The sequence below is a fragment of the Pogoniulus pusillus genome, chromosome 6 (assembly GCF_015220805.1).
Source record: "Pogoniulus pusillus isolate bPogPus1 chromosome 6, bPogPus1.pri, whole genome shotgun sequence".
Taxonomy (NCBI): domain Eukaryota; kingdom Metazoa; phylum Chordata; class Aves; order Piciformes; family Lybiidae; genus Pogoniulus; species Pogoniulus pusillus.
The window spans coordinates 16,290,254-16,303,842 of NC_087269.1; the positions used below are offsets into that span (position 1 = coordinate 16,290,254).

At 37.6% G+C, this 13,589-nt stretch overlaps 1 long non-coding RNA gene across 1 annotated transcript; it reads right to left on the reverse strand.

The window, feature by feature from the left end:
• Positions 1 to 8,576: 8,576 nt before the first annotated feature.
• On the reverse strand, positions 8,577 to 10,836 carry LOC135176051 (uncharacterized). Its single transcript, XR_010302543.1, has 3 exons — positions 10,555 to 10,836; positions 9,913 to 10,101; positions 8,577 to 9,359 (listed from the first exon to the last, which is right to left on the reverse strand). It is a non-coding gene; the product is annotated as an uncharacterized LOC135176051 (long non-coding RNA).
• Positions 10,837 to 13,589: the final 2,753 nt, after the last annotated feature.

Consider the following 13,589-nt stretch of genomic DNA (forward strand, 5'->3'; position numbering starts at 1 on the left):
GAACGCGGTAGTTAGCAGAACTCATGGCTACCTGACCTGGCGCCAAGTTCAGCTCTGAGTCGTCTCCTGACCACGTAGCTCCTCATAATTGCATCATGGCCTGTGCTTGGACTACGCCGTGATTTTCTATCTTTATAGCTTATTATGAAGGACAGGAGTTCAGAAAGGATTGGTAGTAACGCAGGACATAGGCTTCTAAATTTTATGGGGCTTCAACTCAAATTTGGAGCTCCTCTTGCTCGTTTGATGCAAGGTTTGGAAGACCCCTGTTGCTGTTCTGCTAGTGAAGGAGGCTGATTTAGGGTAGAAACAAGTACTCCTCGAACCTGCAAACAGGCAACGAATATGGAGCAATGCTGATATTAGTATCTGTGAGTAACACATTGCTCTTTGTAAAGTCCGATGTTTTTTTCATTTGGGAGTTATTTTGAAATGCAGAGTTGAGTAGTTTTCACTGCTGTCCATGAGACGCTGTTGCAATAAAGACTCGTCTTTCTCGTAAGTGTGAGGTACAGTTGTTGACTTCAGTTTATGTACTATCAGAGAATTAAAGAAGTCTTTAGGGAAAGAAGGCTTGAAGCTATATCAATGCCAATTTTTAAGGTCATTTGCAGAAACCAGAGTGGGAGATTGACTTGTGTAATAGGTAAATGAGTTCATTCTTACTAATCCATTTAAGAATAAGATTCACTACTCATTAATAATATGAGCAGTTATGCTTTGACATACTGGACAGCATAAGAAACAGAAAAAATTACTAGTAGACTTGAATTTATCTGTTCATGTCATAAAACATAATCTCCTTTCCCTGCACTCCAAGAAAGAAACGTGTGCATTTCAAAGTAAACAGATCTGATGTTCTTATAAAGTAGATCAAAGAAGAGGACTGTAAACTGTTCAGAGGCAGTCTGTTCAAGGATGATTCAGATAAGGGTGAGAAGAGAACCGCTTTAATGGTCTGAAGTGGGCTTGGGGTGGCACAGTCCTTATCCTCTGCAAACACAGCCTAACACATTTACAGGTTGTTTCAGTAAACAGTCACTATTGCTTGGGCTTATACAGTCAGAGATAATGAACTATCTTTCACGCGGAGCTAACATGTTTGAGACAACATGTTAATTTTTAGACTTCAAAGAACTTCATGTCACTTTTTATAAACGGTGATGTATTTGTAGTGAGATGACAAGAGTCAGATAATGCTACATTTATTTTGGTTTATTTTTTCCTCTCTAAGGTATTCTGTATTTTTTTCAGGTAATAATATGATTTTCTCCCATAAAATGTAATGAGGTTTACACTTGCAGGAGGTGACTACGTACTCTTCAAAGTAAAGAAATGAGTTTGCATAGCTGATACTTAGGTTTTACTGAAAAGCTTATCTGAACAGACTAACGGGAATGGCAGTCGCATTGTCTTACTGCACTTATCTTTCTACCCGCAGCAATATGAAGCTTTTATAAACACAGTCCAAGTTAGAACATTTCGTTTTTAATGAAAAGAACCCAAACATACAAGAAACCCACAGAAAAATCTGCACATTGTTTTTTAAACATTTACTAGATAACATAAATCTCAAACCCTTCCCCCCCAAAAAAACCCAAAACAACCCACCCAACCCCCCCTAACCCCACATTCAACAACAACAAAACCCCAAACCCAAACAAAACCAACAACGGCCCCATTAAGCCCCGAAAGAAAAACACAGGAGGGGGATTATGGATAAGTAGTCTGCTTTGATGACAATCAAGGGATGCAGTCTTGAACTTGTGATGTTATTAAAAAAATAATTTGGGAAATAATTCATTATTCAGAATGATTTGTCTGAAATGGTCCATTACAAATATTTTTAGTTGGCTTGATTCCTAGTCCTACAATCTTGTGAATTACTTCCAGAAAAAAAAAAATCAATTCCTTAAGCAGTTTCCAGTTAGTAATTATTTAATTAGTATTTTTATTTTAATAGATGAACAAATGTATTTAAGCAACAAAAAGACTGCCACTACGAGGTCAGTTTCTAAATCTGTGATTTAGTGTAAATGAAATCTATGGATTTGTCTGTGGATTTGTGGTTTAACTGTTTAGGCTTCCTTCCTACATTTTCCCCCCCTTTCCTTTGGACTCCACCACCTGGAAAATATGTATAGAATTTCTCTTTATGTCCTCAGAAGTAGTTTGGATTTGAAATCGTAGTTGGGAGGCTAGGAGTAGAGATTTCTACATTTCTCAACTCTTTGAAATTCAAGTGTCTTTTCAAAGGAATCCCTTGCTGGTGATAAGAACTTTTGTAGGTTTATATCAGAATTGCTCTCAGATTTTTTTTGCTGCTGTGGATATTTTTGCATTTTATGCAATCAATTTAAAAATGATGATAATAACTTTATAGTTGTGAACAATACAGGCATACTATTAAAGACTTCTGCTTCTTGTGTAAAATAATATGCTTTGACAACAACATTTTTAAATTGATATAACTGTTAGCAGAAAGCCATGTGCAGACAACGTGAAAGTGACTCTGGTGGCTGACCACATTTTAAATACTAGCCCATTTATTATAAACAGAAGTAGATAACATGACTAAACTTCCCTATGTTAGCATGTAACAGGACTATAAAATACATAGAGTGCTGTTCTATGTTATAAACTCAATATATGTTTTGATTTTAGTTGGTTTAAAATATTATTTAACACCACTTCTTTTCTGTGAGCTCTTTCTGTTACGTTTCCTTGAGTGCTTTGGTTAGTGGGTGTTTGTTTGGGGGAGGTGGGGGGTCCTAATTCATAACAAACTTAATTTTTGCCAGCCTATTTCAACCTGTAATGTTAGAAGAGGAGCTCAATAAAAGCTAGAGGAGGAACTGTCGGTGGCTATGAATTTCATAAACACGAGAAAACATCTTAAAATTATGTTTTTTAAAAGCTGAACTTCATGCATTGAGTATTGTTAGGATGATTGACCTAAGATAGAGAACATGGCTTGAGGCAAAGCCCCAGTTTGAAAGACTCTGTTGGAGTTACTGTAATACTGTAAGTGACCATCACATGAAAGAAATTTCAAGGATAATTGCCACGTATTTTTGGTTAGCAATTAACAACCAGCAGCTCCTGTGACGAAATATCCCATCTCTCATTGATTGTTAGCAAAATCTGTGAACACAGACAAAAAAAACCAAACAACATAATGACCATAACTCTGACTGTGGATAGCAAGCTTGAGAAGTGCAGGAGTGGTGTAGCTGATTCATTTTACAGCTGCAATTTGATGATATTTATTGACTAAGGCGTTAATGAAAATGTTTTAAATCCTTTATAGCTTAGTTTACTTTTGTCTAAGTGTCTTGTTGAAGCAAGAGATAGTTTCATACAAAGCAATGATTATTTGTGTGTTGTTGGTTTGGTTATGGAAAATATTACCTGTAGAAGCTGTGCTAGAATTTGTCATCATGATAGCAGTGAAAGTATGTTAAGTGGTGAAAAACACTGCAGACAGGCTAATTCAATCATCTAAACATTTTAAAAGGCAGATAAAAACCTTATCTGCCACATTGATTTCTACCTCATACAAAGGACAAGGAAACGTGTTGAGTGGAACTAACAAGTCTCTGCTATTCAAGGGAGTTGTTTCACTCCTCTCTCATGTTTTTGAGCACACTTTCCTCCACATACTCTTGAGTTTAAGCAGCCTTTTGACCTATCAGGAAGTCCATTTAAGTTTCTAAGCCAGAAGGAAACAAACAGAAAAAGAAAAGCATTCAGCTTTTTGACAGCCAGAAGAGCTAAAACTGGATGAAGTATGCAACATGTATAGAGGAATGCTTAGAGCATGGGAAGAAAGACCAAGAAGCTGGATGATTCCTTGTATTAGTGAGTGGTTCTGTTGCTTTAGATAAATAAATGCTGTCTTTACAGTCAGTGGATCAGTATAACACTCACTTTGTCCAGACAGTGAGGCATGAATTGATGTACAGACACACATGTAACTCACTAGTAAATAGTTATTTTTAAATATGACTTTTATCTTCATGGTTTCCTCTTTGCTAGCTTTTCTGGATATTCTAATAAGATTAGTTTGACTCTTTAATATGTCCTCTACTCCTTGCTGCAGTACTAGACGGAATTGTTGCTTGCTCGCACTGGTGTAAAATCTCTTGTGGTGATGCTGAATTAACGTCACCTAGTGGCACTTTGCAGTACTCAAAGCAGTATCTGTTAATGGGTTAAAAGCATGCATTTTGATTTAAGTGCTCCAGATCTGTGAACCAGCAATACTCGACTATCAGCTTAATTTTAATACTTCAAGTAGTAAAAAAAAAAAAAAAAAAAAAAAAAAAAAAAAAAAAAAAAGTCAGAAAAAAAGAGAAACAAACTAAACATACCAAATCCTAACCAAACAATGGAAAAAAAAAAACCCAAACAACCAAATATCCATACAAACCACACAAACTCCTCAAGGACATTTTTTAATAAAACCACCACAAACATCAACTTGACCCTTCTTACAGGATCTCTATTCCAGACAAATGAAAGAAGTTGGTTGATATGTTGTTAACCTTTCTTTCCATGTAAGGCTGTTGCTTTCTCTCTCTTTCCTGTGTTGCTTTCTCTCTCTTTCCTGTGTTGCTTTCTCTCTCTTTCCTGTGTTGCTTTCTCTCTCTTTCCTGTGTTGCTTTCTCTCTCTTTCCTGTGTTGCTTTCTCTCTCTTTCCTGTGTTGCTTTCTCTCTCTTTCCTGTGTTGCTTTCTCTCTCTTTCCTGTGTTGCTTTCTCTCTCTTTCCTGTGTTGCTTTCTCTCTCTTTCCTGTGTTGCTTTCTCTCTCTTTCCTGTGTTGCTTTCTCTCTCTTTCCTGTGTTGCTTTCTCTCTCTTTCCTGTGTTGCTTTCTCTCTCTTTCCTGTGTTGCTTTCTCTCTCTTTCCTGTGTTGCTTTCTCTCTCTTTCCTGTGTTGCTTTCTCTCTCTTTCCTGTGTTGCTTTCTCTCTCTTTCCTGTGTTGCTTTCTCTCTCTTTCCTGTGTTGCTTTCTCTCTCTTTCCTGTGTTGCTTTCTCTCTCTTTCCTGTGTTGCTTTCTCTCTCTTTCCTGTGTTGCTTTCTCTCTCTTTCCTGTGTTGCTTTCTCTCTCTTTCCTGTGTTGCTTTCTCTCTCTTTCCTGTGTTGCTTTCTCTCTCTTTCCTGTGTTGCTTTCTCTCTCTTTCCTGTGTTGCTTTCTCTCTCTTTCCTGTGTTGCTTTCTCTCTCTTTCCTGTGTTGCTTTCTCTCTCTTTCCTGTGTTGCTTTCTCTCTCTTTCCTGTGTTGCTTTCTCTCTCTTTCCTGTGTTGCTTTCTCTCTCTTTCCTGTGTTGCTTTCTCTCTCTTTCCTGTGTTGCTTTCTCTCTCTTTCCTGTGTTGCTTTCTCTCTCTTTCCTGTGTTGCTTTCTCTCTCTTTCCTGTGTTGCTTTCTCTCTCTTTCCTGTGTTGCTTTCTCTCTCTGCTTTCTTTGCTTGATCTACACTTTTCTGTATGTACAGCTGATAAATCTCTGAACCTGTGGAATGGAGGGAAAAATATCACAATTTGTGGGAGGGAGAGCATTCAGGCCACACTGCAATGTATGTTTTATGAAGTAGAATTAAGAATGTATGAGTAATTCCAGCTCCTGGTAGATTACATAATATTTATGAAGATTTTTTTTTCTCTTTTATAAAAAAACACACAGTGTGATTGTATATCAAAGCTCACAATAAAGAAAAGAAAAAGAAGATGCACTTTGGTGTCAGGAATAAACATTGCTTTTCCAAATTCTAAAGGTGATTGAGTTATAGAAATTGAAAAGAACGTACAAATAGCTAACCGCCCCAAATTCTTGTCTTTTAGCAATAGAACTTGGCTTCCCTTATGTTTCATGAGCATCCAGTCCTTTTTGCCTTCATCTCTGCTTTTGTAAACCCGATCTATCTCCTTTGATTCGACGTACTGTATCTACTGTCGTTCTCTCCATGTGTTACTGCCGCTTCTCTTTCTCCGCGGTCGCCGGGGAGCTGTCAGCAGGGGGAGCGCCGGGAGCGCGGCAGAACCTGCCTTTGCTCCGGGCGCGGCCGTAGGAGCCCATCCGAAGCGTGCTACAGCGGAGGCACTGTTAATGGAGAATGCTGAATTTCAACAGCTCCTCTCTGGAGTCTGTCTGAAATACTTTCCAAATGTAAATTGTGTCCAGCTATAAAGTTATTTGCGTCTCCATCTGACTTCAGAACTGAGACCTCCAGTACGTTAAATTAGCTTGAAGCAGCCATGTACAAGCATAAGCTGGTATTTTCAAACTGTGTATAGAGTATGTACTAGTTGCCTAGTTCAAAATGAGTGCAAATACAATCTTGAAACAGATCTTGGTTTAGATGAGATACAATAGCAAAAATAATCCAAAAGGGGAAATTTGCTTCCACTACCCTATTACAGCATGTGGAACGTGACATGGTTACGCTGCAGTCACTGCAATGTGAAATGTTGCTGTTTGTTGTAATAGTATCATAGTATCATCAGGGTTGGAAGAGACCTCACAGATAGAATCATAGAATCAACCAGGTTGGAAGAGACCGCCAAGATCATCCAGTCCAACCTAGCACCCAGCCCTAACCAGTCAACTAGACCATGGCACTAAGTGCCTCATCCAGGCTTTTCTTGAAGACCTCCAGGGATGGTGCCTCCACCACCTCCCTGGGCAGCCCATTCCAATGGGAAATCACTCTCTCTGTGAAGAACTTCTTCCTAATATCCAGCCTATACCTACCCTGGCACAACTTGAGACTGTGTCCCCTTGTTCTATTGCTGGTTACCTGGGAGAAGAGGCCACCCCCCACCTGGCTGGAATGACCCTTCAGGTAGTTGTAGACAGTAATAAAATCACCCCTGAGCCTCCTCTTCTCCAGGCTAAACAGATCTAGCTCCCTCAACCTCTCCTCATAGGATTTGTGCTCCAGGCCCTTCTCTGGACATGTTCATCAAGTCCAACCCTTTACCACAGAGCTCAAGGCTAGACCATGGCACCAAGTAATGTAATGGGAGCTTATTTTAATATCTTGTTTTCTTATGGCGTGACAATGCCCTACTCATGTTTCTGCTGCTATAGAAGATCCTGTGTTTGGGGAGAAAAAAAATCATCATGAAATTACTTTAAGCTAGTGAATGTTGGTAGATTCTTTTTTCTTTTACTAGAGGTAGATTTGCAGTGTTTTAGGACAATAAATGATCTAAGATCCTTTCTGACTTGGTACTTCTCTAATGTCACAATTGTGTGGTGTCAGTTTTCATTTCTATCTTCATCCATACTTAACTTTTATTTTACTAATGTACATTTTGTACTTGTATCTGTAGGGGGAGGTTAGTTCACACTTTCTGCTCTCTTGTGGCCTTTTTCTCCCCCAGTTTCCAACAGTTATTTGAGAAATAACAAATAGACTGAACAGCAAGAATCTAAAGGAACGTTAAAACTTTCATTGCCTCTTTAACTCAGGCAGTAGTACAAACTGCAGTACAGTTGCTGAATAGTAAAATCCTTAATACTGATTTTTATTGTATTGCAACATTGTTTGCATTGTCACAGCTCATAATTTTACTCCACTATTTATTACTTAGCAATATGTCATGTATCTCTGCATATAATTTTCATCATACCACTTTCTTAGTTCATCTTAATGTTTTCAGGAGGTGAAAAGGACATTTATTGCTGGGGTTTTGCCTTTCTCTTTAAACCTTTAAACCTCCTGTCCTTACCTCCTAGGTTTGCTGCTGCTTCTTAAAACAATTTTCAATTATAATTATTTTGGATCTTATAATGTGTCACAAAGGAAAAGGGAAAAAGATATCTCCACCTGAACTTTGACCATGTCTTTTATTCTACCTTCGTTGTTGTTCAGGAAGATGTTTAAGCGTGAGGCTGCAATTTTGTATTTGAGGGAATAAGCACAAACTGGATAAAGTAATGAAAGCTGGGATCAGTAACCAGTGGCACTTAAGAAGAGTGAGAACTAGATTCAATCTCCTCAAGGGATTTGAAATACATTAAAAAAAACCCCAACCCACAGAAAAATAAAATCAATGAGTTGTTTATCAGTTTGTGTACACCCCCTCCTCTTTTTGTAAATGACCTTAAATGATTCCTGTAACATAGTGAGTAAATGTAAACCTTGTGTTTCTTGCTTCATTTGAGGTATCTCCTCTGATTGTTCTAGCTTACATTTTATTAAAATCCCACTAATTTAAAATTAAAAGGAAAAAAAAGGTATAAAATGTTAAAATTATCATCTTGACATTTGTACTGTGTTCCTTCAGTTCAGTCTAGCTCCTTGTCTTGCTGCTACTGTGTTTCCTATAGTTGGTCTTTGACCTGATATTTTCACTGATTTTGCTCCAAACTCAAGACTCTGCTTTCTTCTTGTTTTGGTAATAGCTGAAATGACATTATTTTTAAATTGGCTTTTAATTTAAACTGTGTGTTCAGTGTCTTAAAAGAAAAGGAAGAACATGCAGCCCCCTACCCCATCAACTGCAGTCAGAGCATAGGACTCAGGGAACTGCCAGAGGGGAGAGATGTGGTAAAGATAAGACATACACTATTACAGTTGCAGTTTGTTTATTTTATTTGAATGTGAAATTTCTGGAATTGGAGAAAATGGAAGCTACATGAAGGTTTGTCTCCTGTTTGTTTGCATTTTTGTTTGTTTTGTATCCCCTTTTCCCACCTTGATGTGCAGTAGTTCTAGAAGTTCCTCTTGATTTTAATGGCAGTTGTTTGGTTTAATATTCTTTTATTTAAAAAGACCCCTTCCATCCTCTCAGAAGTGAATTAAGCAATGTATTGTTTCTATATTTCTACTCCCTTTACCACAAGCCTTGATACGAAACCAGTGAAAAAAAAGATACATTTGAATATACACATTTTTATTGCCTTTTAATTCAAGAAAGTTACATGTAAATAGAAAAATCTTCTGACACATGTTACAGATAAATGAAACAATAACTTCTAAAATATTAATCTAGGCTTAATAGGATGGCATGACAATAACTGTTGAGTAAAATGACTTTGTAATCCACCTAGTTTTGCTTTTTCTAGACACATAGTTTTATAAGACTTGTTAGAATTTATAACGCAGCATAAGGCAAACTTCTGATCCGTGGCTGAAAGATGAGATTTTCATTCGACATGTGATATATACAGTTACACTGTTTTGTAATAGTAATATTCCATAGCCCCACAGCCCTCCCAAATGGATGTAACATATTGCTATTTAGAGAAAATAAAAGTAATTGGACAGAAAGGTTACAAATGCATTTAACCACTATTTTTCTGCTGATTGAAGAAAGGCAAGAGACCTTTCACCCTTCTGCTTCCAAGATACCTGTGGGTGAAAGAAGAAAAAAAAATTAGCATGTTTACTATTTTATTTACTATAATTGTCTGTTTTTCACAAGGAAAGGATTTGTCATTCCACGCTTTCAGGCATGATGTGGAAGGCACTTAAGATCTTAAAGGCTCAGTTTCTAAGAGTAAATAGTATGTTGAAAACAGCCTGCTTGGGTAATGTTTGCATGACTGGGCCTTACACGCTTGAGTTGGCACTAGCTGAATTCATTGAAGACTGACTCCCAGCAGCTGTGAAATAGGTCCAAAGAGCTGCATTTTTGCAGCTGGTCTAGCTGCATTCCCATCAGTTTAAATTAGGGGTCTACAGGAATAAGGGCTACAGAACCAGCTTCCTAGTGTATATATTTTAGGTGGAACACCAGACCAAGCAATGTATTAAATACTGTAGTTGGATAACTGCTTAAAATATTAGTCTTGTGATAAATCATATTTTTTAGCATGAAGCCAACATTCAATGGTTATCTCAGGGCTTTATTCAGTTTTTGATGGTTGAACATTTCATAGATTAACCTTTGATTTCCTCATACCTCGTTTTTCTCTGTGCATTCCTAGGGTCGCCTTGGTGATGCCTTTTGGAACAGATGGCGAAGTACCTCAGCTGCCCCATTTTCCCATGCCTTATATCACTTTAGATGTAATTACCAAAGAAATATAAGCATAGGAAAAAGGAACAACGAGCCAGATCAAGATCAATTCCACTTGTGGCAAGAGTAAACCTGCAATATAAAAGGATAGATTAAGGAGAATATATAAATATATATATTTAAAAATTTTAAGGCTGTTAAAAACTAGTGCAGGCTAGAACAGAGGTTAAAATATGAGACAACCAACATTAATGCTTATGATTTACCAAAGACTTAACAGTATTTAATATGCTAAAAATCCACCAGTGCAACCTTATTTCTTTAAATACATAAATGAAAACATAGAGTTCTTTGTAAAAAGGAAGCAGTGTCTGTTGAGTTGATCTGTAGATAAATTAGAAGTCCATCACGACGTCCTGGCTTCAGTATATTTCACTGCTGCAGTCTCTGAGGCCTTTTTAGTCAAGAGCTGCGAAAATGCCTATTTGAATTACCCAACAAATGCATGAGAGAGAGAGAGAGAGAGGGAGAAAAGGTTGTGAATTATACTGTAAAATCCTCGCTACAAGAAGCGGTAAGACTTACCAGTGTAGCTGTCTGATGCTTGGACTGAAGTTAAGTTCGTTTTCATGAGAATTTATGCTTTGCTCAAGACCTTGAAGAAGTATGAACAATAGAGTATAACTGTTTTCATAAGTGATAATCGGTTTGCCCCATGCCAAGGTCTTTGCTGCACCTGCAGACGGGCTGCACAAAAAGCTCTCTTTTGTAAACCTGCTGAAAACACGGAAAGTATTACTCATTTCTTGGGGGAGGTAGAAATGGGAGTGCAACGGACAACAAGACTGATAGAAACAATTAAAGCGATGACTTGAAATGTGCTCCCAGAATGAGAATTTATAATCTCCCTTTTCTTTCACATACGTCAGCGGTGTTTGGAAAATGTAGATCTGGGAGAGGACTTCTTGTTCTCAAAGCCTGTGCTGTGTTTTCTGTGTCCCCCCCCCCCCCCCCCCCCCCCCCCTCCCCAGCACAGTTTTTTGTGAATCTCTATCAATGTCCTTCACTGCAAATACAACTTTACTGGGGAGATATCAAGGTCTGTGTACAAGGCTTTCCTCTGCTTATCCATGCGCTAGTGAGGCTCCCTGCTGGATGCCAAGGCTGGGAAACATCTTTCACTGTATTTGATTCTATTTGCTAACAAATTCTTTAACCACTTGCTTTCACGTTGCTCTCTTTCTTTTAAGACATTTACTATGCTATAACACTTGATTTCCTGTGTGAAGTTGATCTGTTTTATATATTAAAAGTCTGGAGTGATCAGCTAAAATTGTTTGGAATTGGTTCAGATTAATTCAAAGACCTACAGTGTAACACACAGCCATAATATTAGTTGTTACATGTTGTTGTTTATTCATAAGTTTGGACACTCTTGGAACTCTAACTGAGCTCTTTTCTGTGTCAGCTGACTTATCAAAGTTTCCTTAATTTCCAGTTTGTAACCTTAGGTTCATTTTTTTTCTTCCTGTCATAACAAGCAGTCATTGCATCCCAATTTGTGTACAGTGCCTTGAAAGGAAAAAATATTTCTGCTTTTAGTTGAGGATAGTTTTAGTTTAGTTGATTCTCCCAGTTTTAACTCAGAGGTTCTGTGTTTCTGACCTGAAGCCATCCTAGTTGTGTCCTGAAGCAAGCATTGTACATCTTGTGATTTGTAACATGAAGTTCTTACTTCGGTTCTGTTGGGCTTCCTGCCTTCAAACAGCTATGTCACCTGGAAAGAGAGTATCTCTCCTGCACAGAACCAAAGACTGTCAGAGTAGTGCTGAACAGCTTCTCTAGCAGAAATGCTAAAGGAATTGTGTTTTGACATTAGCTGGTGTGTGAAGCTTTGGTTAGGGGCTATATACACAGAAGGCCTTAATGAAATTAGGAGTAGTGTCTGGGGCTTTCCTCTTTACGAACAGCAATGACTATATACTCAGATAAATATTCTCTCCGAGAGTACTGAGACTGCTTGCTTGTGTGTGAAGGAGCAGCCTCTTGATATTTGTGGTTTATAATTGGTATCATTTATTTGTGGATTGGAGAACTACCTAACACAATTGATCCTGATCAGTTTCTTTTAAGAGGGTAATCAAATCTGAGTTTGATTTGAATTGAGAAGTAATCTTTTATGAAATTATGTGTTTTATTCACAAGTAAATACAGAAGGCAACTTTGAAATTTTAGAGGGGGAAAAAAAAGAAAGTGAAATGAACACAATCTTTTGCTTTTGATGTTGAATATAAAGAGGTGATCTGGTACCTTTTAACCTGAAGGCTTGGTTTCTGAAATGTGTATTCCATTCAGTCATTCCTCTGAAAGTCACATAAGGTCAAGCAACTAGTGTAAAATAAATAGCCTGACATTTTAATGCATTCAAGCACTGATGTCTCATATATTTTATGCATTGTATGTGTATTTTGGTATCACAAATATTTATATTTAACAACCTTTTCCTATAAAAAAGATCCACGTGAACTTCACTTATGTATATGTATGGATTTGTGGATCATGGCTTTTAGCTGCTGTTAAAAAAAAAAAAAGACAGTGAGTCAAATGAATTATGCAGCACTCACATATTTTAGAGGTTATTTATTGTTTCAACTCCCTCTGAGCAGTTAGAATTAGTGAGACTAGGAATCCCAACTGTCTATTGTAATGTATTTCCAAAAGGGTAAATTATAGTACTTGAGAAGCTTTGGAACACATTTTTCATCTGCTTGCACCAGTGCTCTCTCTCTGCTAGTGTCTCAATCAGTACAAAAGGGACTTTTAATTTCATTTATGAATAGATGTGTGTTGGTTTGCAAGTGATTATTTATATGCCTCAAGTTGCTTTTTGCTTTGGGATTTTTAAAAAAATTATAATTAGGACACATAAAACTTTGTGTAGAATTTTAATTTTTCCAATTTTGTGACTGTGAGAAGTTTAGAATAGAGGAGACTTCAGCTGGAAGGGACCTGCAGTGGTCATCTAGTCCAACTACTTGACCAATTCAAGGCTAAATCATGAGAGAAAGTATAAGCTGTATTGGAAAAAGCCTCCCTCTAAACACATCATGAGTACTTCCCCTAAGAACAAAGAAAGTTCAGAGTTGGGAGGGGTGTTTAGGTTACAAACTTTTATTGTGTATTTCTGAATCTCTTCAGCCAAAAATTTTGTGTGGATTGACACTATCTGCAGGGGTATAGAGCTATTTGCCTCTAAGTTGCTGCTTACAGCCCCCCAAAATAGGGAAATATTATATTATTATGACCATTCATAACTTCTAATGTAAATATTTAAGTGCAATGTCTTGCTAAAGCTGAGGGCTGGCATGTTTGTGTTTGCTGCATATATTCTCAGTAGAACATGCAAATGAAAGCTGAAGAAAGTGTCTTATGAAAATTCCTTCATGCTGACTGGTAGGACACATGGCATCATGCAGGCTGAAGATGATCTTGCAAAGATTTGCTTTTGCATTGAACAACTAGTGGGATAGGAAAAGTTGAACACTCCAGGACAGTGGACTACTAGAATACTTAGTTCATGCAGTCTAGGTATATGAATTCTGTCCTCTCAATATCCAGCT